This window comes from Haliotis rufescens, unplaced genomic scaffold (assembly GCF_023055435.1).
Source record: "Haliotis rufescens isolate VD_foot unplaced genomic scaffold, xgHalRufe1.0.p SCAF_16, whole genome shotgun sequence".
NCBI lineage: Eukaryota > Metazoa > Mollusca > Gastropoda > Lepetellida > Haliotidae > Haliotis > Haliotis rufescens.
Window position 1 is genome coordinate 35,250,589 of NW_025963846.1, and position 9,272 is coordinate 35,259,860.

Sequence of the window (9,272 nt, forward strand, 5' to 3'; positions counted from 1 at the left end):
GCCAATTTTCGTTTTAGGAGTAAATGTGCATGTCTTTTGAAACACTTTGCAGTGACCAAATCTTTTCAAATCTTTTGGAAACATTGAAAGGGTTACATTGGCTATCCAACTGTGTTAAAATAACCACAATGGTGTCGCGCATGCACGTGCGGTAGCACCCTAACAGACGCCTCTGACGTCAATTTGGACACCTTCAAACAGTTGTATTTCCCTAACGACCCCTTATAGGTGTGTCGGATTTGGTATCAAACGTCTTAGAATTTCAAGAGCTTTCCAACGAGCCATCATGCACTAAAATCGCTTAATATTTAAGAAAAATGTCTTTTTCACCTCTCCAGCAAAAGGACTTCCAAGCCAGCAAATGGAAAAGACATGGTTCTACCTTGAGTGTTTGAGAAACGCGCCAATTTTCGTTTTAGGAGTAAATGTGCATGTCTTTTGAAACACTTTGCAGTGACCAAATCTTTTCAAATCTTTTGGAAACATTGAAAGGGTTACATTGGCTATCCAATTGTGTTAAAATAACCACAATGGTGTCGCGCATGCACGTGCGGTAGCACCCTAACAGACGCCTCTGACGTCAATTTGGACACCTTCAAACAGTTGTATTTCCCTAACGACCCCTTATAGGTGTGTCGGATTTGGTATCAAACGTCTAAGAATTTCAAGAGCTTTCCAACGAGCCATCATGCACTAAAATCGCTTAATATTTAAGAAAAATGTCTTTTTCACCTCTCCAGCAAAAGGACTTCCAAGCCAGCAAATGGAAAAGACATGGTTCTACCTGGAGTGTTTGAGAAACGCGCCAATTTTCGTTTTAGGAGTAAATGTGCTTGTCTTTTGAAACACTTTGCAGTGACCAAATCTTTTCAAATCTTTTGGAAACATTGAAAGGGTTACATTGGCTATCCAACTGTGCTAAAATAACCACAATGGTGTCGCGCATGCACGTGCGGTAGCACCCTAACAGAGGCCTCTGACGTCAATTTGGACACCTTCAAACAGTTGTATTTCCCTAACGACCCCTTATAGGTGTGTCGGATTTGGTATCAAACGTCTTAGAATTTCAAGAGCTTTCCAACGAGCCATCATGCACTATAATCGCTTAATATTTAAGAAAAATGTCTTTTTCACCCCTACAGCGAAAGGACTTCCAAGCCAGCAAATGGAAAAGACACGGTTCTACCTGGAGTGTTTGAGAAACGCGCCAATTTTCGTTTTAGGAGTAAATGTGCATGTCTTTTGAAACACTTTGCAGTGACCAAATCTTTTCAAATCTTTTGGAAACATTGAAAGGGTTACATTGGCTATCCAACTGTGTTAAAATAACCACAATGGTGTCGCGCATGCACGTGCGGTAGCACCCTAACAGACGCCTCTGACGTCAATTTGGACACCTTCAAACAGTTGTATTTCCCTAACGACCCCTTATAGGTGTGTCGGATTTGGTATCAAACGTCTTAGAATTTCAAGAGCTTTCCAACGAGCCATCATGCACTAAAATCGCTTAATATTTAAGAAAAATGTCTTTTTCACCTCTCCAGCAAAAGGACTTCCAAGCCAGCAAATGGAAAAGACATGGTTCTACCTTGAGTGTTTGAGAAACGCGCCAATTTTCGTTTTAGGAGTAAATGTGCATGTCTTTTGAAACACTTTGCAGTGACCAAATCTTTTCAAATCTTTTGGAAACATTGAAAGGGTTACATTGGCTATCCAATTGTGTTAAAATAACCACAATGGTGTCGCGCATGCACGTGCGGTAGCACCCTAACAGACGCCTCTGACGTCAATTTGGACACCTTCAAACAGTTGTATTTCCCTAACGACCCCTTATAGGTGTGTCGGATTTGGTATCAAACGTCTTAGAATTTCAAGAGCTTTCCAACGAGCCATCATGCACTAAAATCGCTTAATATTTAAGAAAAATGTCTTTTTCACCTCTCCAGCAAAAGGACTTCCAAGCCAGCAAATGGAAAAGACATGGTTCTACCTGGAGTGTTTGAGAAACGCGCCAATTTTCGTTTTAGGAGTAAATGTGCTTGTCTTTTGAAACACTTTGCAGTGACCAAATCTTTTCAAATCTTTTGGAAACATTGAAAGGGTTACATTGGCTATCCAACTGTGCTAAAATAACCACAATGGTGTCGCGCATGCACGTGCGGTAGCACCCTAACAGAGGCCTCTGACGTCAATTTGGACACCTTCAAACAGTTGTATTTCCCTAACGACCCCTTATAGGTGTGTCGGATTTGGTATCAAACGTCTTAGAATTTCAAGAGCTTTCCAACGAGCCATCATGCACTATAATCGCTTAATATTTAAGAAAAATGTCTTTTTCACCCCTACAGCGAAAGGACTTCCAAGCCAGCAAATGGAAAAGACACGGTTCTACCTGGAGTGTTTGAGAAACGCGCCAATTTTCGTTTTAGGAGTAAATGTGCATGTCTTTTGAAACACTTTGCAGTGACCAAATCTTTTCAAATCTTTTGGAAACATTGAAAGGGTTACATTGGCTATCCAACTGTGTTAAAATAACCACAATGGTGTCGCGCATGCACGTGCGGTAGCACCCTAACAGACGCCTCTGACATCAATTTGGACACCTTCAAACAGTTGTATTTTCCTAACGACCCTTTATAGGTGTGTCGGATTTGGTATCAAACGTCTTAGAATTTCAAGAGCTTTCCAACGAGCCATCATGCACTAAAATCGCTTAATATTTAAGAAAAATGTCTTTTTCACTTCTCCAGCAAAAGGACTTCCAAGCCAGCAAATGGAAAAGACATGGTTCTACCTGGAGTGTTTGAGAAACGCGCCAATTTTCGTTTTAGGAGTAAATGTGCATGTCTTTTGAAACACTTTGCAGTGACCAAATCTTTTCAAATCTTTTGGAAACATTGAAAGGGTTACATTGGCTATCCAACTGTGTTAAAATAACCACAATGGTGTCGCGCATGCACGTGCGGTAGCACCCTAACAGACGCCTCTGACGTCAATTTGGACACCTTCAAACAGTTGTATTTCCCTAACGACCCCTTATAGGTGTGTCGGATTTGGTATCAAACGTCTTAGAATTTCAAGAGCTTTCCAACGAGCCATCATGCACTAAAATCGCTTAATATTTAAGAAAAATGTCTTTTTCACCTCTCCAGCAAAAGGACTTCCAAGCCAGCAAATGGAAAAGACACGGTTCTACCTGGAGTGTTTGAGAAACGCGCCAATTTTCGTTTTAGGAGTAAATGTGCATGTCTTTTGAAACACTTTGCAGTGACCAAATCTTTTCAAATCTTTTGGAAACATTGAAAGGGTTACATTGGCTATCCAACTGTGCTAAAATAACCACAATGGTGTCCCGCATGCACGTGCGGTAGCACCCTAACAGACGCCTCTGACGTCAATTTGGACACCTTCAAACAGTTGTATTTCCCTAACGACCCCTTATAGGTGTGTCGGATTTGGTATCAAACGTCTTAGAATTTCAAGAGCTTTCCAACGAGCCATCATGCACTAAAATCGCTTAATATTTAAGAAAAATGTCTTTTTCACCTCTCCAGCAAAAGGACTTCCAAGCCAGCAAATGGAAAAGACACGGTTCTACCTGGAGTGTTTGAGAAACGCGCCAATTTTCGTTTTAGGAGTAAATGTGCATGTCTTTTGAAACACTTTGGAGTGACCAAATCTTTTCAAATCTTTTGGAAACATTGAAAGGGTTACATTGGCTATCCAACTGTGCTAAAATAACCACAATGGTGTCCCGCATGCACGTGCGGTAGCACCCTAACAGACGCCTCTGACGTCAATTTGGACACCTTCAAACAGTTGTATTTCCCTAACGACCCCTTATAAGTGTGTCGGATTTGGTATCAAACGTCTTAGAATTTCAAGACCTTTCCAACGAGCCATCATGCACTAAAATCGCTTAATATTTAAGAAAAATGTCTTTTTCACTTCTCCAGCAAAAGGACTTCCAAGCCAGCAAATGGAAAAGACATGGTTCTACCTGGAGTGTTTGAGAAACGCGCCAATTTTCGTTTTAGGAGTAAATGTGCATGTCTTTTGAAACACTTTGCAGTGACCAAATCTTTTCAAATCTTTTGGAAACATTGAAAGGGTTACATTGGCTATCCAACTGTGTTAAAATAACCACAATGGTGTCGCGCATGCACGTGCGGTAGCACCCTAACAGACGCCTCTGACGTCAATTTGGACACCTTCAAACAGTTGTATTTCCCTAACGACCCCTTATAGGTGTGTCGGATTTGGTATCAAACGTCTTAGAATTTCAAGAGCTTTCCAACGAGCCATCATGCACTAAAATCGCTTAATATTTAAGAAAAATGTCTTTTTCACCTCTCCAGCAAAAGGACTTCCAAGCCAGCAAATGGAAAAGACACGGTTCTACCTGGAGTGTTTGAGAAACGCGCCAATTTTCGTTTTAGGAGTAAATGTGCATGTCTTTTGAAACACTTTGCAGTGACCAAATCTTTTCAAATCTTTTGGAAACATTGAAAGGGTTACATTGGCTATCCAACTGTGCTAAAATAACCACAATGGTGTCCCGCATGCACGTGCGGTAGCACCCTAACAGACGCCTCTGACGTCAATTTGGACACCTTCAAACAGTTGTATTTCCCTAACGACCCCTTATAGGTGTGTCGGATTTGGTATCAAACGTCTTAGAATTTCAAGAGCTTTCCAACGAGCCATCATGCACTAAAATCGCTTAATATTTAAGAAAAATGTCTTTTTCACCTCTCCAGCAAAAGGACTTCCAAGCCAGCAAATGGAAAAGACACGGTTCTACCTGGAGTGTTTGAGAAACGCGCCAATTTTCGTTTTAGGAGTAAATGTGCATGTCTTTTGAAACACTTTGGAGTGACCAAATCTTTTCAAATCTTTTGGAAACATTGAAAGGGTTACATTGGCTATCCAACTGTGCTAAAATAACCACAATGGTGTCCCGCATGCACGTGCGGTAGCACCCTAACAGACGCCTCTGACGTCAATTTGGACACCTTCAAACAGTTGTATTTCCCTAACGACCCCTTATAAGTGTGTCGGATTTGGTATCAAACGTCTTAGAATTTCAAGACCTTTCCAACGAGCCATCATGCACTAAAATCGCTTAATATTTAAGAAAAATGTATTTTTCACTTCTCCAGCAAAAGGACTTCCAAGCCAGCAAATGGAAAAGACATGGTTCTACCTGGAGTGTTTGAGAAACGCGCCAATTTTCGTTTTAGGAGTAAATGTGCATGTCTTTTGAAACACTTTGCAGTGACCAAATCTTTTCAAATCTTTTGGAAACATTGAAAGGGTTACATTGGCTATCCAACTGTGTTAAAATAACCACAATGGTGTCGCGCATGCACGTGCGGTAGCACCCTAACAGACGCCTCTGACGTCAATTTGGACACCTTCAAACAGTTGTATTTCCCTAACGACCCCTTATAGGTGTGTCGGATTTGGTATCAAACGTCTTAGAATTTCAAGAGCTTTCCAACGAGCCATCATGCACTAAAATCGCTTAATATTTAAGAAAAATGTCTTTTTCACCTCTCCAGCAAAAGGACTTCCAAGCCAGCAAATGGAAAAGACACGGTTCTACCTGGAGTGTTTGAGAAACGCGCCAATTTTCGTTTTAGGAGTAAATGTGCATGTCTTTTGAAACACTTTGCAGTGACCAAATCTTTTCAAATCTTTTGGAAACATTGAAAGGGTTACATTGGCTATCCAACTGTGCTAAAATAACCACAATGGTGTCCCGCATGCACGTGCGGTAGCACCCTAACAGACGCCTCTGACGTCAATTTGGACACCTTCAAACAGTTGTATTTCCCTAACGACCCCTTATAGGTGTGTCGGATTTGGTATCAAACGTCTTAGAATTTCAAGAGCTTTCCAACGAGCCATCATGCACTAAAATCGCTTAATATTTAAGAAAAATGTCTTTTTCACCTCTCCAGCAAAAGGACTTCCAAGCCAGCAAATGGAAAAGACACGGTTCTACCTGGAGTGTTTGAGAAACGCGCCAATTTTCGTTTTAGGAGTAAATGTGCATGTCTTTTGAAACACTTTGGAGTGACCAAATCTTTTCAAATCTTTTGGAAACATTGAAAGGGTTACATTGGCTATCCAACTGTGCTAAAATAACCACAATGGTGTCCCGCATGCACGTGCGGTAGCACCCTAACAGACGCCTCTGACGTCAATTTGGACACCTTCAAACAGTTGTATTTCCCTAACGACCCCTTATAAGTGTGTCGGATTTGGTATCAAACGTCTTAGAATTTCAAGAGCTTTCCAACGAGCCATCATGCACTAAAATCGCTTAATATTTAAGAAAAATGTCTTTTTCACCTCTCCAGCAAAAGGACTTCCAAGCCAGCAAATGGAAAAGACACGGTTCTACCTGGAGTGTTTGAGAAACGCGCCAATTTTCGTTTTAGGAGTAAATGTGCATGTCTTTTGAAACACTTTGCAGTGACCAAATCTTTTCAAATCTTTTGGAAACATTGAAAGGGTTACATTGGCTATCCAACTGTGCTAAAATAACCACAATGGTGTCCCGCATGCACGTGCGGTAGCACCCTAACAGACGCCTCTGACGTCAATTTGGACACCTTCAAACAGTTGTATTTCCCTAACGACCCCTTATAGGTGTGTCGGATTTGGTATCAAACGTCTTAGAATTTCAAGAGCTTTCCAACGAGCCATCATGCACTAAAATCGCTTAATATTTAAGAAAAATGTCTTTTTCACCTCTCCAGCAAAAGGACTTCCAAGCCAGCAAATGGAAAAGACACGGTTCTACCTGGAGTGTTTGAGAAACGCGCCAATTTTCGTTTTAGGAGTAAATGTGCATGTCTTTTGAAACACTTTGGAGTGACCAAATCTTTTCAAATCTTTTGGAAACATTGAAAGGGTTACATTGGCTATCCAACTGTGCTAAAATAACCACAATGGTGTCCCGCATGCACGTGCGGTAGCACCCTAACAGACGCCTCTGACGTCAATTTGGACACCTTCAAACAGTTGTATTTCCCTAACGACCCCTTATAAGTGTGTCGGATTTGGTATCAAACGTCTTAGAATTTCAAGACCTTTCCAACGAGCCATCATGCACTAAAATCGCTTAATATTTAAGAAAAATGTCTTTTTCACTTCTCCAGCAAAAGGACTTCCAAGCCAGCAAATGGAAAAGACATGGTTCTACCTGGAGTGTTTGAGAAACGCGCCAATTTTCGTTTTAGGAGTAAATGTGCATGTCTTTTGAAACACTTTGCAGTGACCAAATCTTTTCAAATCTTTTGGAAACATTGAAAGGGTTACATTGGCTATCCAACTGTGTTAAAATAACCACAATGGTGTCGCGCATGCACGTGCGGTAGCACCCTAACAGACGCCTCTGACGTCAATTTGGACACCTTCAAACAGTTGTATTTCCCTAACGACCCCTTATAGGTGTGTCGGATTTGGTATCAAACGTCTTAGAATTTCAAGAGCTTTCCAACGAGCCATCATGCACTAAAATCGCTTAATATTTAAGAAAAATGTCTTTTTCACCTCTCCAGCAAAAGGACTTCCAAGCCAGCAAATGGAAAAGACACGGTTCTACCTGGAGTGTTTGAGAAACGCGCCAATTTTCGTTTTAGGAGTAAATGTGCATGTCTTTTGAAACACTTTGCAGTGACCAAATCTTTTCAAATCTTTTGGAAACATTGAAAGGGTTACATTGGCTATCCAACTGTGCTAAAATAACCACAATGGTGTCCCGCATGCACGTGCGGTAGCACCCTAACAGACGCCTCTGACGTCAATTTGGACACCTTCAAACAGTTGTATTTCCCTAACGACCCCTTATAGGTGTGTCGGATTTGGTATCAAACGTCTTAGAATTTCAAGAGCTTTCCAACGAGCCATCATGCACTAAAATCGCTTAATATTTAAGAAAAATGTCTTTTTCACCTCTCCAGCAAAAGGACTTCCAAGCCAGCAAATGGAAAAGACACGGTTCTACCTGGAGTGTTTGAGAAACGCGCCAATTTTCGTTTTAGGAGTAAATGTGCATGTCTTTTGAAACACTTTGGAGTGACCAAATCTTTTCAAATCTTTTGGAAACATTGAAAGGGTTACATTGGCTATCCAACTGTGCTAAAATAACCACAATGGTGTCCCGCATGCACGTGCGGTAGCACCCTAACAGACGCCTCTGACGTCAATTTGGACACCTTCAAACAGTTGTATTTCCCTAACGACCCCTTATAAGTGTGTCGGATTTGGTATCAAACGTCTTAGAATTTCAAGAGCTTTCCAACGAGCCATCATGCACTAAAATCGCTTAATATTTAAGAAAAATGTCTTTTTCACCTCTCCAGCAAAAGGACTTCCAAGCCAGCAAATGGAAAAGACACGGTTCTACCTGGAGTGTTTGAGAAACGCGCCAATTTTCGTTTTAGGAGTAAATGTGCATGTCTTTTGAAACACTTTGGAGTGACCAAATCTTTTCAAATCTTTTGGAAACATTGAAAGGGTTACATTGGCTATCCAACTGTGCTAAAATAACCACAATGGTGTCCCGCATGCACGTGCGGTAGCACCCTAACAGACGCCTCTGACGTCAATTTGGACACCTTCAAACAGTTGTATTTCCCTAACGACCCCTTATAAGTGTGTCGGATTTGGTATCAAACGTCTTAGAATTTCAAGACCTTTCCAACGAGCCATCATGCACTAAAATCGCTTAATATTTAAGAAAAATGTCTTTTTCACTTCTCCAGCAAAAGGACTTCCAAGCCAGCAAATGGAAAAGACATGGTTCTACCTGGAGTGTTTGAGAAACGCGCCAATTTTCGTTTTAGGAGTAAATGTGCATGTCTTTTGAAACACTTTGCAGTGACCAAATCTTTTCAAATCTTTTGGAAACATTGAAAGGGTTACATTGGCTATCCAACTGTGTTAAAATAACCACAATGGTGTCGCGCATGCACGTGCGGTAGCACCCTAACAGACGCCTCTGACGTCAATTTGGACACCTTCAAACAGTTGTATTTCCCTAACGACCCCTTATAGGTGTGTCGGATTTGGTATCAAACGTCTTAGAATTTCAAGAGCTTTCCAACGAGCCATCATGCACTATAATCACTTAATATTTAAGAAATATGTCTTTTTCACCCCTCCAGCGAAAGGACTTCCAAGCCAGCAAATGGAAAAGACACGGTTCTACCTGGAGTGTTTGAGAAACGCGCCAATTTTCGTTTTAGGAGTAAATG